The sequence below is a fragment of the Moschus berezovskii genome, chromosome 10, assembly GCF_049115385.1.
Source record: "Moschus berezovskii isolate FMDL1 chromosome 10, NW_MosBer_1.0, whole genome shotgun sequence".
Taxonomy (NCBI): domain Eukaryota; kingdom Metazoa; phylum Chordata; class Mammalia; order Artiodactyla; family Moschidae; genus Moschus; species Moschus berezovskii.
In genome coordinates, this window is record NC_142469.1 from 84,611,223 (window position 1) to 84,624,636 (window position 13,414).

The window sequence follows — 13,414 nt, forward strand, 5'->3', positions numbered from 1 at the left end:
TTGGAAGAGAGCATACTTATGGAAGTTCAACATTGGCTGAAGAGTTGAATTCAAGAAGCACTGGAAGCTAATTTATGCCCATTGGGGATGGTGTGCAGCAAGAGTCTGTACCAGGCTTGTGTGGTGGTTGGATGTCTTTATTAACAAGTTCAATGGAGAAGTAGGAGAAGTCATATTTCTTGATTCTGTGTAAGTTACCAAGCTGGGGAATACACAGAGGCCACACTGTGTGACTGAAAGGATGTATGTGGGGCTTGGAACTCAGAGGTAAGTTTGAATTGTAGCTCCATTCTTACCCAGCGGTCTTGCCTTTGACCTCCAGGGTCCACTTATGTAAAATAATAACCACCTGGCAGGGCTGTGAAGATCATGAGTTAATGTATGTAAAGTGCTCCCTTGGTGTCTGGCACAAGGCAAGTTCTCTTTTCTGTCTCTTTCTTCTCCCCTCTTGCTTGGAATACAGATTTTTAGGAACAGATGAACTGAGGCAGCCAGTGGTTTGATTTAATGGCAACCCACTCCAGTATTCTTGCCTGGAAAATCCCATGGACAGAAAAGCCTGGTAGACTACAGTCCATGGGATCGCAAAGAGTTGGACACGACTGAGTGACTTCACTCACTCACTCAGTCTTAAACAATAATTGATCCCAGTGCAAAAATATCTATATCACTTCTATGCATAGAAAGTGTTTGTGGTAGCTGAATTCAAGCATCACTACTAGTAGTTTCTGGCTTATTCTTTCAGTGTTTCTCTTCAGTAGAAAGGCACACAAATGCTTGTCATTTCTCCTTCTTTCTACACAGAAGTAAACATGATGACTTCCTTCCACAAAAGGTGCCATATGCTAAGTGTCTTGCTTTTCTCACCTAATGGTATTTTCCAGTATACCAATACAATAAGAGATTACTCATTCTCTGTAGTCATCCTAATCACTTGGCCCATGTTTTACAGGGTCAGCAGGAGTTTGTCAGGCAGATGGTATAGACAGTGGTTTTCTAATATAAGGAAACTGGGTGTGTCAGGGCTCACTTGTCCACTTATTTAATTTTTTTCAAACAAATGTTTATTAGTCCTTAATATATGCCTGGTCATAGGCTAAACTGTTGTTGTTCGTTATGTCATTACATCCTCACCATAACTTTATTAAATATACAATACTATTTCATCGTTTCATGTATGAAGTTGTGGTTAGAAGCACTATATCACTCAATGGAAAAAAGTAGAGAAAGTCAGATTCGGAGCCAACATGTTTTTCTCCAGAGTCATGCTCTTACTCACACACTCAGCTTCCAGATAAAGGGCGGGAATGGGTCAAAGAAGGTTCTAGATGTGGAGGCGTCAACATAATTGAAGGAGCATGATGAACGTTGATTATGTTCAATCAACGGAATTGAAGGAGTAGAGGAACTGAAACTCTCCTGTTGGAGGAACTGAGTCATACTAGTAGTTCTATTGCAGGAGCAAAGCAGCACATGTGACAGAAGATACGGCTGAAGATGTTGGCATGGCAAAGGACTGAGAGTCCAGTGGTATTTGGCTTTAATCCTATTTCTTGTGCTTGAGTATCCTCAGCATGAGTGTCCTCAACCCTCAGTAGTAACCTCACAGGGAAACCTGCTTTGTCAGGCCCCCAAGGATAAGTCTGAGAGAGAAGAGCAAGGCTTCAAGGTGGCAAACTGCTTGGGGCAATTTACAACAGGACCCCTGTGGACATAAATGTTCTCTGTGGTTAACCCCAAGTGAGACCTGGGAATCCTGGGGCAGTTTTGGGGTGACTGGGGTTCCTATGAGCCATGACTCTGGGTCGAGGCAACATACCTTTGTTGGATCCATCACTTCTGTTGAATGCCAAGTGTGATTGTAGTGTAATCTCCCAGCATCTTTATTGTGGTCCCTCGATATCCTTTTAAATTGATTCAGTGGGGGAAGCTCTTCCCTTCACAGTGATTGGTAGTCTCCTTGAAATCCTGTGGTTATGTTCAGATAATAGACTTATATTTACTTCATGTCACCAAAAACTGTCACCCTGTAATCATGATGTTGTCCCTGATTCACGCCTTCCCCGCTAGTAGGTGAAGAGCGTGAGGTCAGCTTCACTCTTTTCTCGTGTGATTCCTACTTCTCTTTACTCATTTGGCTATCTTTGGGGTTCTGAATAAGGCAACAGGAGAGTCCTTGCTAACCTAACACTCTCCTGGTGATCAGGCCCCACGTTCTGTCTGGACTTGACAGGTGGGTGAAGCTGATTCACTCTATCGTGGACACTCTCATTAGTTTGGAGAAGCGCCTTCCCCCATCCCATGCCCATGTCAGTGAGGGTCTTCCCCTGGTACTTCCCCTTGAGAAGGGCAAATGCTGCTCTGCTTAGGCTGATTGCTTACTCATCCCTTAGTCTCTATGCACCCAGCAGAAATTTCAGCTTCCACCAGGGTGTGAGTGATCATCTGGACCTTCCTTGAAGAACCCACCACAGTCATTTGCAGGCTCAGCTTCCCTAAGTCATTGGTTCACATCATATATCCTTGGTTCCAGTACTCCAGGCCTGCTGTGCCATCTCAGCATAGCCTACCTCCTCCACATCCCTGCTGAAAACTAATCAGTTCATGTCTTGTCCTCTAGGTTTTTAAGGGGTAGTCAGATACCACCTAAACTGCAGATAACAAGCAGTGAGTTCTTGGATTAGTCCTGGTGAAGTTGCTCTTCTTTAGTGTGAGTTGTGGGGCCAGCCTCTCCTACTGCTCTCTCCAGAAAATTCTTCCTTGGGTTATTATCCTGAAGCTCTCTTGACTACGTTTGAGGTTAGAGCTCTCTCCTGTTCTCCTGGCCCAGAGATGGGGTGGTTGTATCTCAGGTCAAAGGCCCCTTCAAATAAATCTTCTCCTCTCCAAAAATTCTCCTCTTATTTCCAACTCCTAACCATTCTATGCTCTGATGTAGTTGAGGCATTTAAAAGTTATCTAAAGTAGACCTTAGTCCCTTACTTTGAAACATTTTTGTTTTTTGGTCTATCTCCTCATTTTGGAATGTGCCTGGGCTAAAATTTTAAATCAGATCAACCATAGATACTATAACAAAAACAACATCCTTTTCCTCTGTTTCAATCAGACTATTCTTTCTAGAGTTCAGATACGATCATATAGCTCTCCTGCATAGCACCCTTCATGAACCCCATGCCATGTTTCCAGTATAAGGAGAAAGACACACAGCATATGAGTACACAGATCAACGAGTCCTTACAAAATTGGACAAACAGAATACTAGGGCAGAGTAAATGAGGACGAGGTGAGTAAGGAGAAGATAGACTCTCTAGCCTCCCAAGCTTAGAGCAGTAGCATATAACCAACAAGTTTAAAAGCATAAACTCTGACTCCAGGATGCCTGGGTTCATACCCCAGCTCTGCCACTTACTAGCTATTTAACCTTGGGAAGTTATTAATCCTCCATGTTCTTTGGTTTCTTCATCTGTTGTATGGGGATGATAATACTTCCTTCATATAGTTATTTTATTAGAGTGCTTAGGAAAATGCCTGAGATATAATAAGTGAGATACCATAGCGTTTCTTATTTAAATATTAAATGCTATTGTCTGTCTACAAATCTTAGGAGTTTTCCCTTGATTGACTCAGAATTACCCTTCATTATTTACCTTAGACATCATCTCTTCTGACAGGCTTCAAATAATCAACGTTCATCTGGCTGTCCTTTTTTAATGCGGCATCAATACATACATATCAATATCACCACAATTCTCCCACTGTATTGTAATCGACCTTTTCTTGTCACACACGAACAGTAATTCTCTGTTGAAACCTGGGACCATATCTTATTCATAGTGGTATAGCCAAGGTATCTAATACCCATTAAATATATGATAAATAGATAAATAAATGAATGAGCAATAGAGAAATTCTAATAGAAAAGTTTAAAATTATCCCTACTTATGATGTGATATTTTTCTCCTGAGATAATAAGAGTCTTCTCCAGTTGGTTAGGTATTTCACAGGTTCTAAATGAAATCATAGTCTCCTAGTCATTTAAAAGAGAAGGAAGCTTGGAGATTTATCTACAGTTTAGTTTTACAAAAAGCAATGTTGAGTTTGAATGATTATTCTAAGTCTTTACCACACTTACCAAATATTGTTGAAAATAGGGTTTAATTCAACAAATATTTATTGAGTGCTCTTTTGGGCAAATCAATGTGAAAAATAAAATGAGTAAAATATGGCCCTGCCACAGGAAAAAGATCAGTTTTCATTCCAATCCCAAAGAAAGGCATTTCCAAAGAATGTTCCAACTACTGTACAACTGTGCTCATTTCACATGCTAGTAAGGTTATGCTCAAAATCCTTCAAGCTAGGCTTCAACAGTACACGAACCGAGAACTCCCATATATACAAATTGGGTTTAGAAAAGGCCAAAGAACCAGAAATCAAATTGCCAACAATCATTGAATCATAAACAAAACAAGGGAATTCTAGAAAAATATCTACTGCTTCATTGACCATGCTAAAACCTTGGTGTGGATCACAACAAACTGTGGAAAATTCTTAAAGAGATGGGAATACTAGACCACCTAACTTGCCTCCTGAGAAATCTGTATGCAGGTCAAGAATCAACAGTTAGAACTATACATGGAACAATGGACTGGTTCAAAATTGAGAAAGGAGTAAGTCAAGGCTGTATATTATCACCCTGCTTATTTAACTTCTAGGCAGAGTATATAATGTTAAATGCCGGACTGGATGTAGCACAAGCTGGAATCAAGATTTCTGGGAGAAATATCAACAACAGTCCATGGGGCTGCAAAGAGTCAGACACAACTGAGTGATTTCACTTTTTATTTTCACTTTCATGCACTGGAGAAGGAAATGGCAACCCACTCTAGTGTTCTTGTCTGGAGAATCCCAGGGACAGAGGAGCCTCATGGGCTGCCGTCTATGGGGTTGCACAGAGTTGGACACAACTGAAGTGACTTAGCAGCAGCAGCAGATATGCAGATGATACCACTTTAATGACAGAAAATTAAAAGGAAATCAAGAGCCTCGATGAGGGTGAAAGAAGAGAGTGAAAAAGCTGGCCTGAAACTCAACATTCAAAAAAACTAAGATCATTGCATGCAATCCCATCACTTTGTAGAAAGTAGAAAGGGAAAAAGTTGAAGCAGTGACAGATTTTATTTTCTTGGGCTCCAGAATCACTGTGGATGGTGACTGCAGCCATGAAATTAAAAGACAGTTGCTCTTTGGAAAGAAAGTTATGACAAACCTAGACAGTGTATTAAAAAGCAGAGATATTACTTTGACAACAAAGGTCTGTCTAGTCAAAGCTATGGTTTTTCCAGTAGTCATGTATAGATGTGAGAGTTGAACCATAAAGAAGGCTAAACACAGAATTTATGCTTTCGAATTGTGGTGTTGAAGACTCTTGAGAGTTCCTTGGACTGCAAGGAGATCAAACCAGTCAATCCTAAAGGAAATTAATCCTAAATATTCATTGGAAGAACTGTTGCTGAAGCCAAAGCTCCTATACTTTGACCCTGTTGCTGGGAAAGACTGAAGGCAAAAGGAGAAGGGAGTGACAGAGGATGAGATGATTTGATAGCATTACTGACTCAATGTACATAAATTTGAGCAAACTCTGGGAGATAATGGAGAGAGGAGTCTGGCATGCTACAGTCCATGGAGTCACAAAGAGTCGGACATGATTTCATGACTGAACAAACCACCTAGGAGCTTATAGGTCTAGCAGGGAAGGCAGACACATGGATGGAATGATAACTGAAGTCAAGAAAAGACTAGGAGATATAGAGAAGAGATGATTCACTTATCATTTTTTTCAATAATTTGTTTTGCAAACTGAAGTACTAATTCCTAATTACTTGGTGTCATTTTGGTGTTTTATTAACATTTTTCACCTCTAGAATTACCTGAACTAACCATATTGGAAGAATAATTTCTTGATTAAACAATTCACATGGAAACCAAAAGGCTATTTTACAATAGTCCTTCTTTTCCTTTTTCTAAATCTTGCTTTCTTATCTTTTGAATGAGATTGCATAGAGTTTGGGTAGCAATATTCTCTATACACAGGACATCAATGTTGTCAGTATAGACTTTTAGAGCTTGAAAGAAATGCATACGTCATTTAGTATATACTATTTTCTTCTCTTTGCTCTTCTCCTTCTTTCCCTCTTCCCTCCCTCCCTCCCTCCTTCCCTCCCTCCTTCTTTCTTTCACAAAGTTAGTTATTAGAACAGGCAAAAGAAAACCCTGACATCCTGATGCCCAGGACAATTCTTTTTTCCATTATGCTGTGCTGCTTCTGGAATAATTTTAGACTATAGGAAACGCAGTCCTAGGGAAGATATTTATAACAAGTCTCTGGCTCATTTAGCATGCCGTTGTTTGGGATATCCAGCTGCACACTTTGTTCTTGTCAGTAATAAATTATTTCCTGACAATTTGGTTGAGAAACGGGATCTCAGCCCCAGTGATTTGCACACATCTTTTAAAAAATGATCAGGTTAACTGTTCTAAATAGCCTTTTTGTCCTTCACTTATCTTCTAGCATGAAGAGAAGGAAGATTCAAGATCTTCAATAGGAGTGTAAATCACACCCACAGACAGAACTCTGTTTATATAACATTTAGGGTGAAGGTACCCTTTTATGAGCCTTTGTTATCCAATAGAGAATCTCTGGAAGCCACAAAATCTCTGCTCTGCCCTGAAACTAGCTATGTTTGCTTTTCTAACTTCCCAGTGGGCTAGGATACAAAGTATGTGGACATTTCAAATGTTTGAAAAGCAGAACACAATCAGGAGGTGGGGGTAGGGAGGGGAATGTAGGGGTAGCCAATAAGGATCTTTTACAACTCATGTTTCTCTATTGAAAACTGAGATTTCTGGTCACATCAGGGCAGAATAATTGATAGCAGCTGCAGATGGGAAGGTCTGAGCATGCATCTCCCCAGGCAATATTCTCTTTGGTATTCTCAATGGTATGTTGTAAAGTATAGCAGTTCAATATTGAGCCATGGTTTCTTTAGTTAGCTAAGTGGATAAAAACAATTTTGTTCATTTTCTTCCACAAAACTTGCCTTGATCTATGTTCTTAGTCTGCTTCTAGTGGTCATGATATTTGCCTTTCATCAATGCTTGTGATGTTGGTAATGCCTTCCTACAGTATGCAGTGAGGAATAGAGAATGAATAAATACAGAATGAAGACAAGCTGGCACCATCTTGGTGGCAAACTGACCTCTTGGAAGTTACGAATCCTCGGCCAGATTTGTAAGGAGTGTGCTAAGCCGCTTCAGTCGTGTCTGACCCTTTGCAAACCTATTGACTGTAGCCTACCAGGCTCCTCTGTCCATAGGATTCTCCAGGCAAGAATCCTGGAGTAGGTTGCCATGCCCTTCTCCAGGGGATCTTCCTGACCCAGGGATTGGACCTACATCTCTTATGTCTCCTGCATTGGCAGTGGGTTCTTTAACACTAGCACCACCTGGGAAACCCTGATTAGTAAGAAGAAATCAGTAAAACCTCTTTCAGATCCTACTAACAGTAAGATAATGAAGAGCAGGCTGATCTTTAAAGTGTTTGAATGTCTTAGAACAGGAAATAAACAAGTAAGAATGTAAGTGATAACGATAACTCAAAATGGTGAGAAAGAGTAAATATATTTCCAAACTGATGTGTTAAAAGGAGGGCCGTGGGAGTTTTCCCAATTTGGAGCCTCTTAAAAGGCCAGGTCTCTGATTCCTTTAACAAAATGTGTCTTTAAGAACTTTACATCCCTTTTAGCTAGTGAAGACTTCTCATTTGAAATGCTCCTACTATGGTAAATATAATGGAAAGGGTATGAAAAGGCTATTAAAATAATTACAGAAGTTCAGGTCATAAATTGTCTGTTGATTCAGCCTGTCAGCAGGTAAGTCAATTGGTTCAATGTTGAGAACAATTGGCTGGACTAGAGTATTGGCTATAAATGACTTCAGACATCTGGATCAGATGTAAATCTTCAGCCTGGCCTGTGGGATCCAACCTGCACTGAGCATTCTCCTCCTTTGAGCAAGAGACATTGGGTGTTATTGGAATTTTGTGATATCAGTTTGCCACTGTGCTGCAAAGCATGATGGGATAAAACATATGCACTTATAACAGCAGAGGATAATGGTGACCAGCAGCCTGGAGTGGGGAGGGGGTTCTCACCTGAGCGAACATGGCCAAATTATTAGCTAGTGAATATTTACCCTTGTCTGGGTTCATCAGCTAACTGAATTATTTTCTGCTTCCTATGCTCAAGAAAACTCATATTTAACCAGTTTTGCATGCTTCACAAAATGCTTAATCTGGAGACTACTATCCTGCCCAACTTCCTTCTTCCAAACTCAGATTGTACTCAGTCCCTCAGTCAAGTCTGACTCTTTGCGACGCCCATGGACCGTAGGCTCCTCTGTCCATGGGATTTTACAGGCAAGAATACTGGAGTGGGTTGCCATTTCCTCCTTGAGAGGATCTTTCCCACCAGGGGCTGAACCCTTGTTCCTTGCATCTCTTGTAGCAGCAGACAGATTCTTTGTCACTAATGCCACCTGGGAAGTACCCACCTTGCGAAAACATATGACCAGAAATGGTGTATGTATTTATGTATGAGTGGATCATCTGAGAAGAATCAATATGTTGTTTTTTTTTTTAAAAAAAAGCAAAACAAAACTAGAGTCTCTTGGCACCAGAAGAAAATGCAAGGTCTAACCAAACCTGCAAATGAAGTCAGTACCATGGCATCCTGGTCTGATGCACCTTTCATAGCTTTGCTGTTTTCAACAAAATCCTGCCTCACTCATTACATTCATCTCATGATCAGGAAAACATTTTCAATGTGATGACAGGCTTATTCTCTTCTAAATAAAACGTCTAGTCTTTTACTTGAACTACTGATAACTTTTTGCTTCAAAGTGTAATTGTTCGAACTTTAGAATTACATCAGAGCCAAATATCTCTTTTAGTTTTGTGGATACCTAAAAATGAGGTTTTCTGAAAAATTAATTTCCTGAATATCTCAAGCTCAGACTTTTTAACCTTGAAACTTAAAAAAAATCTGATTATTTTTATTGGAAGTGTTTGTGATTGTACTCGAAACTTCTCTGTTTTCTTAAACATATTAAAGAGCATATTAAACATACCTATTTTTATGAGTCAGGTATAAACATAAATATAAATGTATCAATGAACTTATGACTCATTAAAAGTATAAAGAAATTTTTGCTGTTTAATAAATCTCTATATATCTCAAATTACTATATTTTATTTACCTGCTTTATGTAGTTTTTCTAGTAGCTATTTATCCTTGTCATTGTTAGAGTGCTTGCTATTACTTACTTCTATTCCTTTTCCATTTACAGCTTCTAATCTGACATGGTCTAGAAAGTACATAGCTAACATTCTTAAAATTTTGTGAAAACAGTAGAAAAACTCCTTATGAAGTGAATGGGCTTTACTGCTGAAATGTCAGGAAAACTATTTCTGTTACCCAGAGACCTTATTTGCTTATGCTATTGAAAGACAAAAATGATTTGCTTTCAGATGACACTAGACTTTGGTTTTGTTTTTTTTGATAGAGAACTGCTTTTTTATGTGCATTACTCTACCATTAATATTCCGAGTGCTTTGATACTCTGGTGAGTATAGATGAATATACTCATAATAAGGTTCTTATAAACTTGCAAAATGTGCATCCTAGCATTGTATTCTCAGGTGGCTGTAATGTGAAGAAACTGTGTTGATGTCAGGAAGATGAATACTCAAAATGTTGACATAAATATTTTGGTGTATATGTTTTGTTTTAATATTAATTTTGCTAATTTTAGGTAGAGAAGTTCTAGCAAAATCATCTGCTTATGTTTCTGTTTACACATTCTAAAATGAAACACTAAGCCAAAAATCACTGTCAGAAAAAAAGCTAAATGAAAATTAGAGATGAGTAACTTATTGCCATCTAGAGAGATGTTAAAAAAAAAAAAGCTCAGAATCTTTGTAAGTATGGGAGGATTCCATTAAATCCCTTGCTAAGTATGTTTTTTTTTTTTAATATTTACTCACTTGGTTTAAAATTTATCCCCCTTGGGAAGCAAATGAAACATTTAATATGTGTTTTTGACTTATTCACACTTAATACAACACAGTCTTTTTATAATGAGAGCTCTCCATCCAAAAATCCTTGGATGATCTGCTGTTTAACACATATAACAGACTTTAAAATAAGCATTTCTATTCTGTTATTTCTGATCCAGGAAGATTCTTTAGTAGGTCACAAGTAAACTTGAACTTTAATTGCATTTTGAAATTAAGAACATGTTCAAATGGTTACTAAAGTTGAAAACCAGTGTATGAAGTGCAATTTCCCTTTTTAAATAGAAATTTTGCAAAGTCATTATTTAGAAAGTTGCCCTAGAAAAATATAGATAAATTTTGTATCCTTTAAAAAAAAATTTTATCAGTGATTCCTTTTTAAATTTTTCTACATTTTTTGTTTTGCTCGAAGTTATTTGTTACCTCGTATCATCGCTATTGAAATTGTTGTATGATTCCATCTTTCTTGTGTGTGTGTGTGTGTGTGTGTCTTGCTGGGTGAAATGGTTGGAATATGAGAAGTTGTGGATGAGAAAATTGCAATTTACAGGTGTGTATATATGATGTGTTCAGGAAGCTGACATCAACCTTGGGAGTTTGACAGACAAGTTACTTTTCTTTTTTTTCCCCCTCTTCTTTTTAAAATATCACTAGCAATTCAAGAAGTTGCAGGATCAAACTAAATAAGTTTGGTGGGAATTACATTCGTGTTTCAGTGAGCTGTGAGAACAGTGGATTTAGCCAGCTGTGGAATTCGGTCCCAATTCCTGCTTTGTCATCACATACAGTAGTTTGTTTACCTCTTTCCATGACTAAAAATGAAGAATGTTAAATACAGAGACCATTTGCTCTGCCTCTTGCCATTTTTCTGTGTATTATGCAACAGTTGAGCTAATCAGGCGGAAAGTTACAGAGTTTGACTCCCAGGAGAGATGGCAATTATGTGTGTCTTATTATAACATTCTGTTAGATCAACTTCAGTTTACCTATTAAAGAAGCACCCCCTTAAAGCACTTTTTCTGACCTCTAATGCAATTCATTTCACAGAACATGAAAAACAAATCATCTAAATAAACTTCTAGAGTTGTATTTGTGGGCTAATTCTCAATCTACTTATAAATATTATTAGGCGTATTGGTTAAACACTACCACATGTTAGCACAGAATCTGTTAGACTCAAAATACCATAGACATCACAAAATAAATGAAGTTAGCTACTTCTATCATCTTTAGTTATTTCTACATTATACTTGTGGTGTGTTATGAAGGCTATTCCTCTCTAAGGAACATGTGCTGTGTATAAATTATTAACTCATTAATTCCTGAGGTCTTTATGCCCTAAGGACACAAGAGTTTATTTTTCTCCAGCTTGCTGGTTTCATAAATGTGGAAACGGAAAGACTTTTAACAGGAAATCAGTGCTAGAGCCCAAAATAAAATCCAGGTCTTTGAGTTTTTAGTACAAAGTTGAAGAGCTTTTGCATAGAAATAAATTATTGCTATTTGTGGTATGATATCAGTTAAGATTAGGAAAATTGTTTTCGACCTACCATTATTTTCAAGTATTTTTTAAAACTGCTATAAAGCATGAATATGACATTTTGGTTGGGGAAACATTCTGCTCTTTAAAGCAATATTATTTGATTGGAATTTATTTATTTAATAAATGTAGTAATAGACTAGGAGAAAAAAATTGATGGATTCAACTAAATGTGACCCTCCAGTCATGTGTGCGCCGCAAGTCCAGTGGAAAACTACCATGTGATGCCTGGTGACTGAGGGATCAGGGAGTTGGTAGAACCAAGAGGAACAAGTCTTGAAGGAAAAGAACACGTTTATGATGGCTTTTGGATTACAGCTTTCAGAATTCTCCATAGGCCTCACCAGCTATTTGGCAATTTTTGCAAATAAATTTTCTATTGTATATGCTATAACATTATATTTAATAACAGCTTGCTTTGGGATCCTGTGTGAAAAATACATTGCAATTACACTTTGAGGATATAACTATAACAACAACAAAATGTAAGGTAACTGAGTCTGACAATAATTTGACAAATAAGAGTCGGACACGACTGAGTGACTGAACTGAACTGAATGAAGAATTTACCAAAGCAATGTTTATTTAAAGGATGCAGATAAAGTTAAGGAAAGGATAGGAGAAAGGAAGACTAAATAAGTAAAACTGTGTCTACAATAGACTAGCTTAGTTTTTATATAATGAAATACTTTAGGCAGTATTTTACATTTAAGTATCTTCTAAGACTGAGGAGTCAACTCGTCGCATGAGGTGGCCAAAGTATTGGAGTTTCAGCTTTAGCATCAGTCCTTCCAACGAACACCCAGGATTGATCTCCTTTCGAATGGACTGGTTGGATCTCCTTGCAGTCCAAGGGACTCTCAAGAGTCTTCTCCAGCACCACAGTTCAAAAGCATCAATTCTTTGGTGATCAGCTTTCTTCACAGTCCAACACTCACATCCATACATGACCACGGGAAAAACCATAGCCTTGACTAGACGGACCTTTGTTGGCAAAGTAATGTCTCTGCTTTTTAATATACTATCAAGGTTGGTCATAACTTTCCTTCCAAGGAGAAGGTTGGGGGCGGGAGGAGAAGGGGATGACAGAGAATGAGATGGCTGGATGGCATCACCGACTCTGTGGACATGAGTTTGAGTGAACTCCGGGAGTTGGTGATGGACAGGGAGGCCTGGCGTGCTGTGATTCATGGGGTCGTGGAGAGTCGAACATGACTGAGCGACTAAACTGAACTGAACTGAAGACTGAGGAGTTATTTTTAGAAGTTTCTCAGCATTAATATTACTTTTTTTATCCCCTTAATGTGCTTTGAACACCAAAATTGCTGTAAAAATCAGTGCCATTGTAATCATGCTATACAAATATGTTTCAAGTCTATTAAATTCACAAATTATAGGAATAAGACAAATGACCAGTGGGCAAAGCATAAGGAGAACTCAGTGGTTTTAAACTGGGGAGTTTAAAAGATATATTTTTTAATTAAAAATGTTTTTCTTTACATATATTCTCTCAGCATCACAGCTGTGAAAATTAGTGAACATTCATAAGAAAATTTGATGTAATAGCTGTCATTTCTGCTGTGGAATGTGTTTACCCAGAGCAGGTAGATTCAGTTAATTAAGCATATTTGGAAATGGGTGACAGAGTTAGAGATATGAGTCTTGAGGGCTATTGAGGGATTAATGAGAGATGCAATTGGTTCCACTTTTTCCCTATCCTGACTGTTCATGAGAATCACTTGAGG